General features: G+C 38.2%; 1 protein-coding gene across 4 annotated transcripts in view; it reads right to left on the bottom strand.

The window, feature by feature from the left end:
- Positions 1–12594, bottom strand: part of scaper (S-phase cyclin A-associated protein in the ER) — a 276699-nt gene that overhangs the window by 21381 nt on the left and 242724 nt on the right. The gene's annotated exons all lie outside the window — the stretch shown is intronic.

The following is a 12594-nucleotide window of genomic DNA, read 5'->3' on the forward strand; positions in this document are numbered from 1 at the left end:
CATACATATCATGCAGAAATACGAGTTTCTCTGCAATACGTCACCTGTGTTTTGTTGAGAAGACGGCAATGTAATCAATACTCAATGTCCAGTCATCAATTGATTCACTAAGCATCTCCAAAGTTTCTCTACTCTTCAAAATCTCTGAACATGTCACCTCGCAAATCCTTGCCCAGAACTCCCTACTTAAATCTTTCGAATTTGGTTTCCACACCTATCCCGCACTGAAACAGAAGTCATAAATGACATTCTCTGACACTTCACTATTGTTGTCTCTTCGTCCTTTCAGGGCCACTGATGCATCATTCTCCTCTGTTGCCTCTCTGCTTCCTAGCTCAGAAGGATTATCCTCACTAGGTTTTAATTGCAAAGTTATAGCCCAAACATATCCAGTAACAGGCAACATCTCCAGGCTTTACATTATATCTGGAGGCATTTATTGATTTGTCCTCAAACCCTTAGTCAATATCCCATCTTCTTAGGCAGTCCCTTGGGATCAAAGGTGACTTGCTTCCACTTTGGTTTTGTGAGCCCTGAGGTGACTGAAGAAACCACAAACTTTTTCACAGATGAGGCAGGCAGGTGATAGTTGCGAGATGCTCTGATCCTTCTGCCGTTTACACAGGGCTCCTGTGTGCTCCTGAAGCATCAATATGAATACTCCTCTATTTTGAGCAGTCATGAGCCATGGATTCTCAAGAGTCAGTAGGGATGCTGCAATTATTCAAGGAGGCTTTGATCTTTTTCCTCTGTCTGCCTGGTAATTTCTTTTCATTACAGAGCTTGGAAAAGAGCGTCTGTTTTGCAAAGCTGGTGATAGGCATGCAAGTTATGTGACTTAGCCAATGGAATTCACTGGGTACAATCAGGGACACAGGTACTGATCTTGGTTTAGTTATCCTTCCAGTGGGAGGATTTTGCAGAGACAAGGCTATCTTTCCAGTTCCTTGAGGTGCCTACTATGGATGGTCCAAATCTCAGAAGCTTATAGGAGGGAAAGAACCACGTCTGCCCAGCAGACCATGAGTTTTGTGCCAGGTCTGAGGTCTTGACATTCAACAATTGATCATCGGTGCACTGAAGGTGGTGGTGAATTTCATCATCAATGCTTGCCTTTGGTGAGAGGCGGCTCCCAAGTTATGGGAAGTGGTCCAAGTCTTCTACGAACCTTTTTTGTTGGAAGGCAGTGTTGTGCCGCGTGGCAGGTTGGTAGTACCCTCAAATAATGGATATTGAGCATAAAGCCCATCCTACTGTATGCTTCAGTGAAGGAGTCAACAGTGGCTTGGAGCTCAGCATCTGAGTACACACAAATGCAAAAGTTACCTGCATACTGCAGTTCAACTGCTGAGGCTCAGGTGACCTTGGTTTTGGAGAGTAGTCTCTGTAGATTGAACAGTTTCCTATTAGTTCTGTTAATTAGCTCCACTTCCATTGGTTATTTGTTGGAGGTGAGGTGGAACATTATGGCAAGAAAAAATTGCTAGGGGTGTTGGTGCATGATGCAACTTTGTTTGATGCTGATCTTCTCTGTCACACATCCATTGGTTCGGGTCATGGCTTGCGTATAGCAATGAAGCATACGTTAAATCGTGACAAATTTCTGCAGGTGGCTGAATTTGAGGAGGTCGTTTCACAGTCTAGAACCATTAGACAACGTTCACTGTTATGCTAATGTTGTCCAACTCTAACTTTCTACTGTGTTTCCAGACTGATTATGGTTTATCAAAGTCTGGATATTGAATGATTTAATCTGACTACATACTAGGTAGGTTAATGCTTCAGGCTGAACCAGATTACTTTTAGCAACAATATCCTCTGAATCAGAGTTGAATATCCAACTTCAAATCCTCTCCAATACAAAAAGTGCTTGGCTCCACCCATATAACATTGCTTGTCTCAACTCATTTGCTGTTGAATCTCTCCTCCATGCCACTGTCACCTCTGAGACACATTCCATAACATAGTAAACTCCAGTTTATCCAAACCACTATCGCCTTTCTAACATATATCAGGTCCCATTTGACCAGCACTCTCTATCTACCTGTGCAATCAGACTCCCAGTGCCTCACTTTCAAAATTCTTATTTTGCAAAGTTCTTTCATGACTTTGCCTCCTTGACTGGGAATCCCACCCAGTCCCCATAGTACTCCCTACTTCTCTGACTTTAGTCTCCAGTGCTTCTTACCTCTCTTCACCCCAATATAGGCAGATATAGCTTCAGCTGTCTAGACTCAATGCTCCAGATAACCTTCTCCCCCCCCCCCACCCCCCCCCCCCCCCCCACTGAAACTGTATTAAGACAACACCATCCAGTGAATCCGTTGACATCAAGAATAGTAAAGTATCTGACTAAATCCTCAGAGGTCTAAAATGAAACACTAAAAAAAATCCATGTATTCTTTATTATGACTTTTGCAAATAAAAATAATTCTAGGGTTATGAACTGCTGGCAAGGCTGATATTTATGGCCCTTGAGAGGGTGGCAGTGAGCCTTGAACATGGATTTGCAATACAAGATAGGGAATTAAAGGAAATATACTGTAGGCTACAAGAAATAAAGGGAGTACTGTAGCAGTACAGCAAGATGACACTGACTTCACCCCTTAACTTAGAAGTTCTCTTACCACTGACAGCAGCAAGAACAGAAATATCTTCAGAACTCCCAAGCCACAAATAATTATGTCATTCACAATAGCTGGGCCAAAATCCTGGAATTTTCTAATAGCAGTGTGTGCATAGTCATCTTAAAGACTTCAAAAGAGGCTCATTATGTTCTTACGATAACCAGGGATGGACAATAGTTTGGTCTTTCAATGTCATTCACATCCCATAAATAAAGGCAAAAGGTCAGTTGCCACAAAAACATTCAAGACATTTAACATTCTGGATGTAAAAAAATAACAGTGTCGTTAGCAAGTGTCCTGGCTTGAGAAATTTACTTTTCTTCTTCATGGCACTTTTATTTTTTCCAAAAAAGAAACCAGATCACCGTGTTCCTCATCTCCAGAGATATACTGTACATCCTGCCTCATATTTGTTGCAGTGTTGCCACAAATCATAATATTAGTGAATAACTATAAAAACTGTTGCAATGGTGTTCAAATCAAGTGTGCTAACACGTCTTTGTGCTGTGTAATTAAAAATAAAGATTCTACTTGCATATTTTGTTAGCTTGTCTTTTAGCTTTCATCAAACAGATGGTTTTCCATTGTTCAACATCTCTAGAGATTCAGCTGCCACACCAACAAATAGACTGTATTGTGGTCAGTACAGTAATAGAAATTATGGGACAGCATATATCCATGTTAATACATTAATTTCATATTATGGTGTAGACAGCAAGAAATAATTTTATAACTCCCTGCATAATTATGTGAAATTATATGGATATGAGGATCTTCCTGACTGTGAGATGATAAAAGTGGGTGGAAAAACTACTCCCATAGAGTTTGAAATGAAAGCACTAATAACAGAAGTCGGAAATGAAAGTGGGCAATGGTTGAAAGACAATATAAAAATAATTGGTTAGAAAATGAAAAAGTACTCGCTGTACTTTTTACACCCTAATATTTGTCAGAAGTGGTTGGAAAGTATGGTACAGCAAGCATCAAATGGCTTTAAAGCCATTTCACCCACAGTTCTCCCACACTTCCACCAGTCTCTTTCAAAATGTATTGGCCTTAACCCAGCAGCTCCAGGTCATTATCATGCTCAGATGGTTGTTGTGAGCATTGTTACGAACCAGCAACAAAAGAAACACACCGAGTCATGATTCAGTGTTAAAAACTACTTTATTAATAACTACTTATGATAATAAGAAAAATAAAAGTAAAAATGTTAGAGTGTTAGAAGTAAAAATGTTAAATCTTAAACATTAACCCCAAAAACTAAACTCATAGTGTGTGTGCGGCAAAGTCCCAAACTCCAAGTCCAGGAATAATTCTCAAAGTTCAGTTCAGCAAGCCGTAAGGTGAAACATGAGCAAAGGCTTCTTCAACAACCACTGTTGACTGAAGATAAGACATAGATGTAGAGAGAAAATAGAGAGTAATTGCAAAATCCAAATGTTCCACTTTGGAACCCAAACAATACCTCAGTGTTTACTCAGCAGTGACCACTCCACCGCATCTTCCTCACCCTGAAAGGCACTCGAATCGTGGCCGTCCACACAAGTACCTGTTTCCTTCTACAGGTCAACAACAAAGTGAACTCCACTGATTTGTTCTGAAGTATCTGCCACCCCGAAAGGCATCCAAGACGTGGCCGTCCACACAAGTACCTGTTTCCCTCCACAGGTTAACGACAAAGTGGACTCCACCGGATTGCTCCAATAATCCATATGTGGATTGTAGTGACAGACACGGTTATTATTTCTCATCCATCGATAGATAAAACTTGCAGGCTGGTGTCTCTATCTCTCTCCTCTGACTGACTCCAACTGACTGCTTCAAAAACGTCATTACATCCTTTATCTTCTGTTGTTGTCAGCACGCCCCCCCCCCCCCACACACACACACACACACTATCTTAAAGGGACATTCACCAATAGTAGCCTAGTTTGTAACAGCATTCTGATGGCTGCTAGATTATTAATCACTTCTGAAAAATAATGTAATAAGCTCCTTTTAAATTTTTTTAAATGCTTCTTGGCTGATACACCTAGAAACACTCAGAGGAAATTCCTCATTAAACAGCTTAATGGTCTATTTTGACATTGCATTTAGAAAGCTTTGAAATTGGCACTTGCTCTTTGCTTTAAATATACTCAAGAGTTTCAAATGCTGGAACTGTACGTGGAAAGAAGCAGATGGGGGAGGTGGGAGGAAACTCCTTCTCTATCTACTTGATACAGACTTTTACCAATACTGCTTGAAGGCAGGGCCACAGTTCCTAAGGGGGTAAATACACTGCATAATGGTGCTTGATTCACCTGTACAAACTGTACTAGGCTTGGTCTCTGATCTGTGCTTAATGGTGAACTATGATTAATTGTATTAATTTTCAACCTCCTCACCAAAAGTACCAGTTCATACTGGGTTTTGGTTCCAAGGTCTCTGGACGTGCCACTGTATCCTCACGCTGCTCTTCACCTGACAATTTTGATAACAATGACTGTGGTAAACATCCAAACCAAACCAACTCTTTAGTCAATATTCATGGATAGATGAAAAGAAAAATTTGCATTTATAGTGTACCTTTGATAACTTAAGGATATTGCAAAACATGGTACCCAAACAGCTACCTTTTTTTGATCTCAAAAATGTGGCAGTCAAAATAAATACAACACAAAATAACAATGTGAAAATGACCCGATGACTTGATTTTTTAAAAAGATGTTTATGAAGGCATAAATGTTGCCCAGGACACAGGGATTAACTTTCTTTTAAATAGTGACATGGGAGTTTTGACATCCATCTGTGCAAACAGACAGAGCCTCAGTCTGATGTCTCATCCAAAAATTGCACCTCCAAAGTACAGAACACTGAAACATCAGCCTACAATTTTTGTGCTCAAATCTCTGGAATGGCGGTGAACTCACAACCTCAGATGAGAGGCATAAGTAATAACCACTGAATTGCAGCTAGAAAAAATCTGTCAATCCCACGAGGGATTGTTGCTCAATGATCTAGGATAAGAACCACGGTTATGTTTCTTACTCGAAGACCACACTAATTCTAAGGCCGTAGCTGGCCCAGATCAGCTATCTCAATGATGGAGTGTGTGGCGCCTACCCAGGAAACCTCTGAGATAGTTCTCAGACATGATTTTCTCAAATCTATAATTTCTGAAAAGCCTTTTAGAAGATTAGAGGCTCAGAACAAATAGTGAGTAGTAAGTATGCAATGAAAAAAGAAACTTTGAATCTAACAAAATCATAAGTCATGCTGCAACGGCAAATCGGTGACTTCAATACAATTAATCAAACTCAGAAATTTCTGAGACAACATAAATTTACAGGTAATGGAATTTTTAAAACATGTGGAACAAAAACTAACTTTCAAGTGTTATTTGGCTCAGTCTGTCCTTTCACCTGTACTTTTACACTGCTCACCATTATTCTCAACACTAATCTGAGGCAGGAATACCAGGTTCCCTACTTAGTTTCACTAAAATTACCATCTTGTTTAAACAGCCCAGTGATTAATCCCATCAAAAACCATGGTATTTTAAAAACTTTGAACATCAAGGCACACGGTTGGAAAAGTGTCTAACCAGCATCCTCCATTCAAAAACACCAGGACAAAGACGGAAGGACAGAATACAATCCATGAAAGGAAGGAGTTGGAGAAGAAAATTGATTGCATCTGTCTCATCTCTCTTGATTTGTTTATCTACCCCAAGGCAATGGTCATAGAAACTGGATTTGAGTCAAGGGTTCCTCAGCCTGCTATTGAGTTTTGCCTTGAATTATTGCCCTGGATTTGCCTTGACCATATCATCATATCACAAACAATTTGTTAAAATTGCATTTTAATCAACAAATAGAACAAATTGCAGGTGAAATGGAGATAATACTGTAGCTCAGCTTATGGACTAAGGAGAATGTAGGATGTGGAGAAGTGTAGAAGGGAGAGGATGGTTTAAAAAACAAAGCATTGTATAGCTGTGTTGATATCAATATATATTGATTGAAGACCTTTAAAACAACAACAATTCCAGAGTTCCTCACAGTTGGTTCACAGTCAAATCCCAGATACTGAAGGAAAGATGGAGTTAAATGGCACCATGGAAGATGCTGGATAGAAAGAGGGTTTTGAAAATGTGGAAAGATTCAACAAGAGACCTTCAGACGACAATGACACTGACGGCTGAAATGGACAAAGGTAATACAGGGCTGAAAGAGCCAGAGTTGCCTTCGATCAGGGGGCCACAAGGATGGAAGAAATTACAGGCGTAAAGGCAACAAAATCACAGAGGAGTTTTTAGGTGGAAGGAAATTGGTATGCCATGATTTGAAGGCAATGAAGGTGTAATAAATGAGTGGGGTTTTGTGCAGAAAAGGACTGTGGCCAATATTGATCTTTACCCAATGTGCCTGGTGACCAATACCTTGGTAATTAGGGAAAATTTGCACAGGTCATCTAATGCCTCTCTCTCTCTCTCTGGTGATTGGATTGAGTATGACTCTCAAAAAAAAATTGTTTCACAAAATTGGGAAGAAATGAGTTCAGTCCAGAACTCAATCACAGCTCAGTCTATGTTGATTAAAATTTGCCAAGGAAAACTTTTCTTTAAGGTAAAAAAAACACTTCATTCCCAATATACCTGTGCTTTATTCTATTTATTGAATAAAGTGGAATTTTAAAAATGATTTGTGGCATATTGGTATGGAAGTGGTAAGTTCACAGCAAGGTATATCTAGCGGTAGGCATATTCTCGGATAAAGTCCTGAATTCCTTATTGCTTCATTTGTGACTACTTCACATCACTTTTCCGAAAGGTGCCCTCAATTTTCCAGTTTCCCAAGTTTGAACTGGAAAAATTGGAAAATTGAGGGCACATATCACAGAGAAATGAGATAACAGTTATGAGAATAGATAAGAGACGTTCTCCATGGAGGAAATGAAGAGAGAAATAGTTTGCTAGAGATACAGAGAAATAAACACAGAAAATGCTGGAGAAACTCAGCAGATCAAACTGCACCAGGGGAAAAAGAGACAGGCAATATTATGGTTCTACAGTCTCTCATTCAAACAATTTTTGATTTTAAATAGAGAGAAGCTATTTCCAATGGTGGAGATGTCAAGGACCAGCAGACACAGATCCAGTTGTAATGCAAAGTAGTTTTACACAGCAAATAGTAATGATCTGGAATAAATTGCCTGAAACTCTGGTGAATGCAGGTCAAATTGCGACTTTCAAAAGGGGATTTGATAAATATTTGAAGGTAACACATTTGCAAGTTTCTGGGGAGAAAGTTGAACTGACTGGTTGCTCTACTAAAAGCTGGAACAGATGAATGAGCTAAATGGTCACTGCTGCAATTATTTCATAATTCTATGCACAAATGAATACCACATAAAAAGGTACCACACTGCACAGAAAAACTGGAAATTACTTTTGTATGAATGAGTTAAAATTGATCAAATTTATCCTGTGATATGCAAATATAGAATAATTTTGTAAAATAACCATTGTGCACAAGAATAATTTTGCCTTTATCATTGTTATCTGGTTCAAACTATTCAAATTCAGAGAAGGAGAAATACTTAGAGATACTTTATCATTTTTGTTATTTTGCACAAGTAGAGTATATTATAATTATTTGTTACCTACTACCAAATGGTAATGTCAAATAAAAATATAATCAATGAATATATCACCCTTTTTGAAAAAAAGAGGTGGCAATAATGTTTATTAATAGTGTTTACCTTCAGAATAAAATTGAATGGCAGGTGAGAAAAATATCCCAAAATTCTGTTTCCTCCATTGGCTTGTTTTGATAGAAAACTATACAGCAGGGAAGCGGCAAAATCCAGGAACTCATTTCTACATAGTTATCAGAAAAAGTCAGACTGTGTTCCAAGTGTTCTGCCATGAAGAATTACATGCTGCAACTTTTTCCTTACCCTGTAACTGGGGTGAGAATTACCATCACAGCTGATAATTAACTAATTCTGAAGAATGCAAGGTGAAAAGCAAAAAAAAACCCAGGGCAAATTTAGATTGTTACCTGAAAGATCAAGGGAAACATAATGCTTAAGGAATTGTAATAGATAACCTATCCATGGCAGCCTTAGGTCGTTATTAGCCTGGAAAAACTGCCAATGAAGCAACATAAACATTATTTTCAAAGAATCCAAAAGGGGTGGCTTTCTTGCAATTTTGTTTCTTTCACCTCTGAAGGTATCAAATCATGTGAGACGTATTTATAAAGTATTACAGCACAGAAATGGCTTATTCAGCCCAATTGGTCTGTGCCAATGTTTATGTTCTACAGCTATCACCAAAATTGAACAGGTAAGCATAATCTGATTTGGTCTCACCCTACCAGAAATATTCCCTTTGTTTTACCCATCCTTCCCCCATCCTTTTTTTGCTACTGGAAACTAATTGCTTGTCTTTCTTTTCCAGTTCTGACCTGAAAAGTTAACTGTTTCTTTTTCCATACATGCTACCTGACATGATGAATATTTCCAGCATTTTCTGTTTTTTTTTATTTCAGATTTCCAGCATCTGCATTTAAAAAAAATTCTCAACTTTAACTTGCTCAGTTTGAACATTAAGCATGTCTCTGTCATAGTTCTCCACATTCCCAATCACTTCCACTTCCTGTGTAAGTTTCAGTTTACTCTACAGTTGTCCAATGAATATCTGAAAATTCAATTAAATGTGAAAACTGCAGTCATTTGATGATTTATCAGTTGCTAAGGTTTCCCTGTGACAGTACCCAAAACTTTTAAATGAAACTCTAATCACTATGGTTTCATTATTAATGTACAAAGCTGTAGGATTCAGGATTATAAATCCAGGACACAAACAACAGCTAGAATTCGAGTCTTAAAGCTCACAGCTGCAGGTAGAGGAAATTAGAGGTTCAGTAAAATGTCAAGTTACTGGCAATTTTTGAATATTTTCCATTGTTAAAATAGATTACCATGTGTTTTACCTGTACATACTGGGGATAATAAAATAAAAATTGATTGGATGGTAATATCTTATTAAATGAAGGGACTCTGAATTAGTCATCAATTTCCAATATCCATTTGATGGAACGTGGGGCCTATTCATTGGAAGAGCCAATCAAAGCTCCATTCTAACTGTAAATAATGTATGCTTTTTGGAGTTAATGTCATGCAGATGGAATGATCCTGGCTGCAGATATTTAACTTCAAGTCTTGTATGCTTCTTCTGCTGAATACCACAAGCTTGCAGAAAGTACCTTAAGTTGCAATGCTTTCATTGAAAAGCATTTGATCATTCAATAGGCATTATTATTAAACACGGGTTTTGTCTGGCTCCCAATTTCCATATTGTACTGTTTTAGTTAGCCATTTTAACATCAGCAACTTTTTAAAGTTGCTGATGTTAAAATGGCTAATTAAAACAGTGGGCAAGTTGGTAGAAATGTCCTTTTTAATTTCTACCAACTTGCCAACCCCATCATAAACCTGCTTCTGATGGCTGTTCAACAGCACAAATGATGTGAATCCTATGAACGACAAAAGCACTTAATGTGACTGAAGTCGTAGAGAATGGAAAAAGGCCCTTTAGACCACAAGTTCACACCAACCACCAAGCATCCATTTAGGCTATTCCTATTTTATACTCCCAACATTCCCATCAACTCCCCAAGTTTTACCACTCAGCTATACATTGGGAGCAATTTACAACGGCTAATTAGATAAGATATCTTTATTAGTCACATGTACATCGAAACACACAGTGAAATGCATCTTTTTTTTTGCGTAGAGTGTTCTGGGGGCGGCGTGCAAGTGTCGCCACATTTCCGGCGCCAAGATAGCATACCTTTCTACCTATCTACCTTTACATCTTTTGTTAAGGAGGAAACCAGAGCATTCAGGGGAAACCCACGCTATCACAGGAAGAACAATGAAAACTTCACACAGACAGCACTGGGTGTCAGGATTGAATCCGGGTTGCTGGAGCTGCATCACAGTCCACCCTTTGCCTCAGATCTTATTCAATTGATTACATTATAAATGCCATGTTGAAATGTTTCCACTACTCTGGTCTTCCACATATTGTTTCCTATATACAAAATTTATAGGGGGTTCAGTTAGACAAGGAGAGCACAAGATTTTACACAAAAGGAGTATAGTTGCAGAAACCAGCTATGTTTTAAACAGGATTATGCCATACAGGTATTATTTCATATTTAGTTAGAGTAGCATGAAGATTTGTATGGGTGTAAATCAGGAGACTTGATGGATGACTTGAACCACTTGAGGGGGATTGAGCTAAACACTCAGACTTCAAAGTCCACTGACCCATGTAAACTGGGACTGGCATTCAGAGTCAGACTGCTAGGTTTAATGTATATGAACTTCTTCATTCATCAGGAGCCAAAAAAAAATACAAAGCCACTATTGGGTACTTACAGAGAACAGGCAATGACATGTTTGTCCTGGATGAGTTGGAAATAATTAAAAGCTGCACATCATTGTCAAAACACTATCTTTTTCTTTCCTGTAACTTTAAACTGGATTGCGCAAAAGCACAATGTATAAAAGTTTCATTGAAGAAATGAGTTGAGCACAAAGTCCAAACAACTGACATTATTTCCAACACAATACCATGTAACTACAGATCCATTCTATCCATCTTAATTCATTCTCCCAGCCAGATCCTGAAGTCCATCTATTTCAGCATCCAATTTTCTTATAAGGTTTTAGAATTTTCACCTCAACTTCTATACTGAAAGTCTTTTTCATGCATTATCATTTGTATATGAATAAAAATATTTATACATTGTCCTAAATTTACCACTACCGATATGAACCCACACCTCCCTGTACTTGCTTTTGCCATATATTGCAGGATAATAAATTTGTCTAGACTCTCATTAATACTTAAAAATGAAAAGTTCTGCTAAATTCATCAAGTAGACGATTAAAATATAAAGCAGTTTATATCACAGGTTCTGCCAACGAACGCATAAAATTCTACCTACTGTGAATAAGTTTTCAGGAATTACTTTTGCCTTTTTATAGTGTCAGGACTTCATTAAATTATATAACTGTTTCATAGCAGGTAAATGTCTGCTCCTCGCCCTTGCCACCTCTAAGTGTTGCACTGAGTTAAACAGACCAAGAGAGCATCAGATTTATCTACTATGCTGCACTGAACCAGTTGATTTCAGTTTGTAGCCTCAACTCAACGGTACTCTTGGGAAACCAGATTGTGTATTTTGGAACCTTCTGTAACAGCATCAGACGCAATACAAGTTCAGATTTGTACAGTGTTCCACTTGAATTGTGCCTGGCATTGATTGTTATTCACACTGAATGCAGTAACTGAAATTTCCCTTTTCAATTTTTTCTACTACTTGTACAAATATCAAAACTAAATCGTGTTTTTTTTAAAAAAGGTTATAGTGCTAGATGGGTCTTTTCACCCTATACATTGTTTCAAGTCAAGGGTTTGCAGGAGACCAGGTTAACAACTCTCAGTCTGAACCAACGATAAACAAGGATCAGATTTAAACAGACTAGGTAGAAAGGAAATGTCAACAGCTTAGGTTTTGAATGTTCCCTTATTTAACATCTGCCATTGTAACCAGTTTTTAATAAAGAACGCCATGCACTTAAAAGCTGTACCATCAGTTTTGAGTCATAGTCACACAACACAGAAACAGGCCCTTTGGCCCACCATATCCATGCAGATCATCAGGTGTTTTGCTTGTTTGTTCTTATCTTTTAATCACAATGTACAAGATAAAACTGAAACAATCTAAACAATGACTTCAAGCAGTAGGTCATGGTAGTTTTTGTTTTTGAATATTTGTTCAGTGCATAGGCAGCTGAAAGCATTGGATTGTAAGTGTTAGATTGTTATAAGGCTGAATCAATATCAGTGATAATATGGTCATTAGCTTGCACAAGTATGTCACTGGAACTCTCGGCAGTA

Source organism: Pristis pectinata, chromosome 32 (genome assembly GCF_009764475.1).
Source record: "Pristis pectinata isolate sPriPec2 chromosome 32, sPriPec2.1.pri, whole genome shotgun sequence".
In the NCBI taxonomy this organism is placed as follows: Eukaryota; Metazoa; Chordata; class Chondrichthyes; order Rhinopristiformes; family Pristidae; genus Pristis; species Pristis pectinata.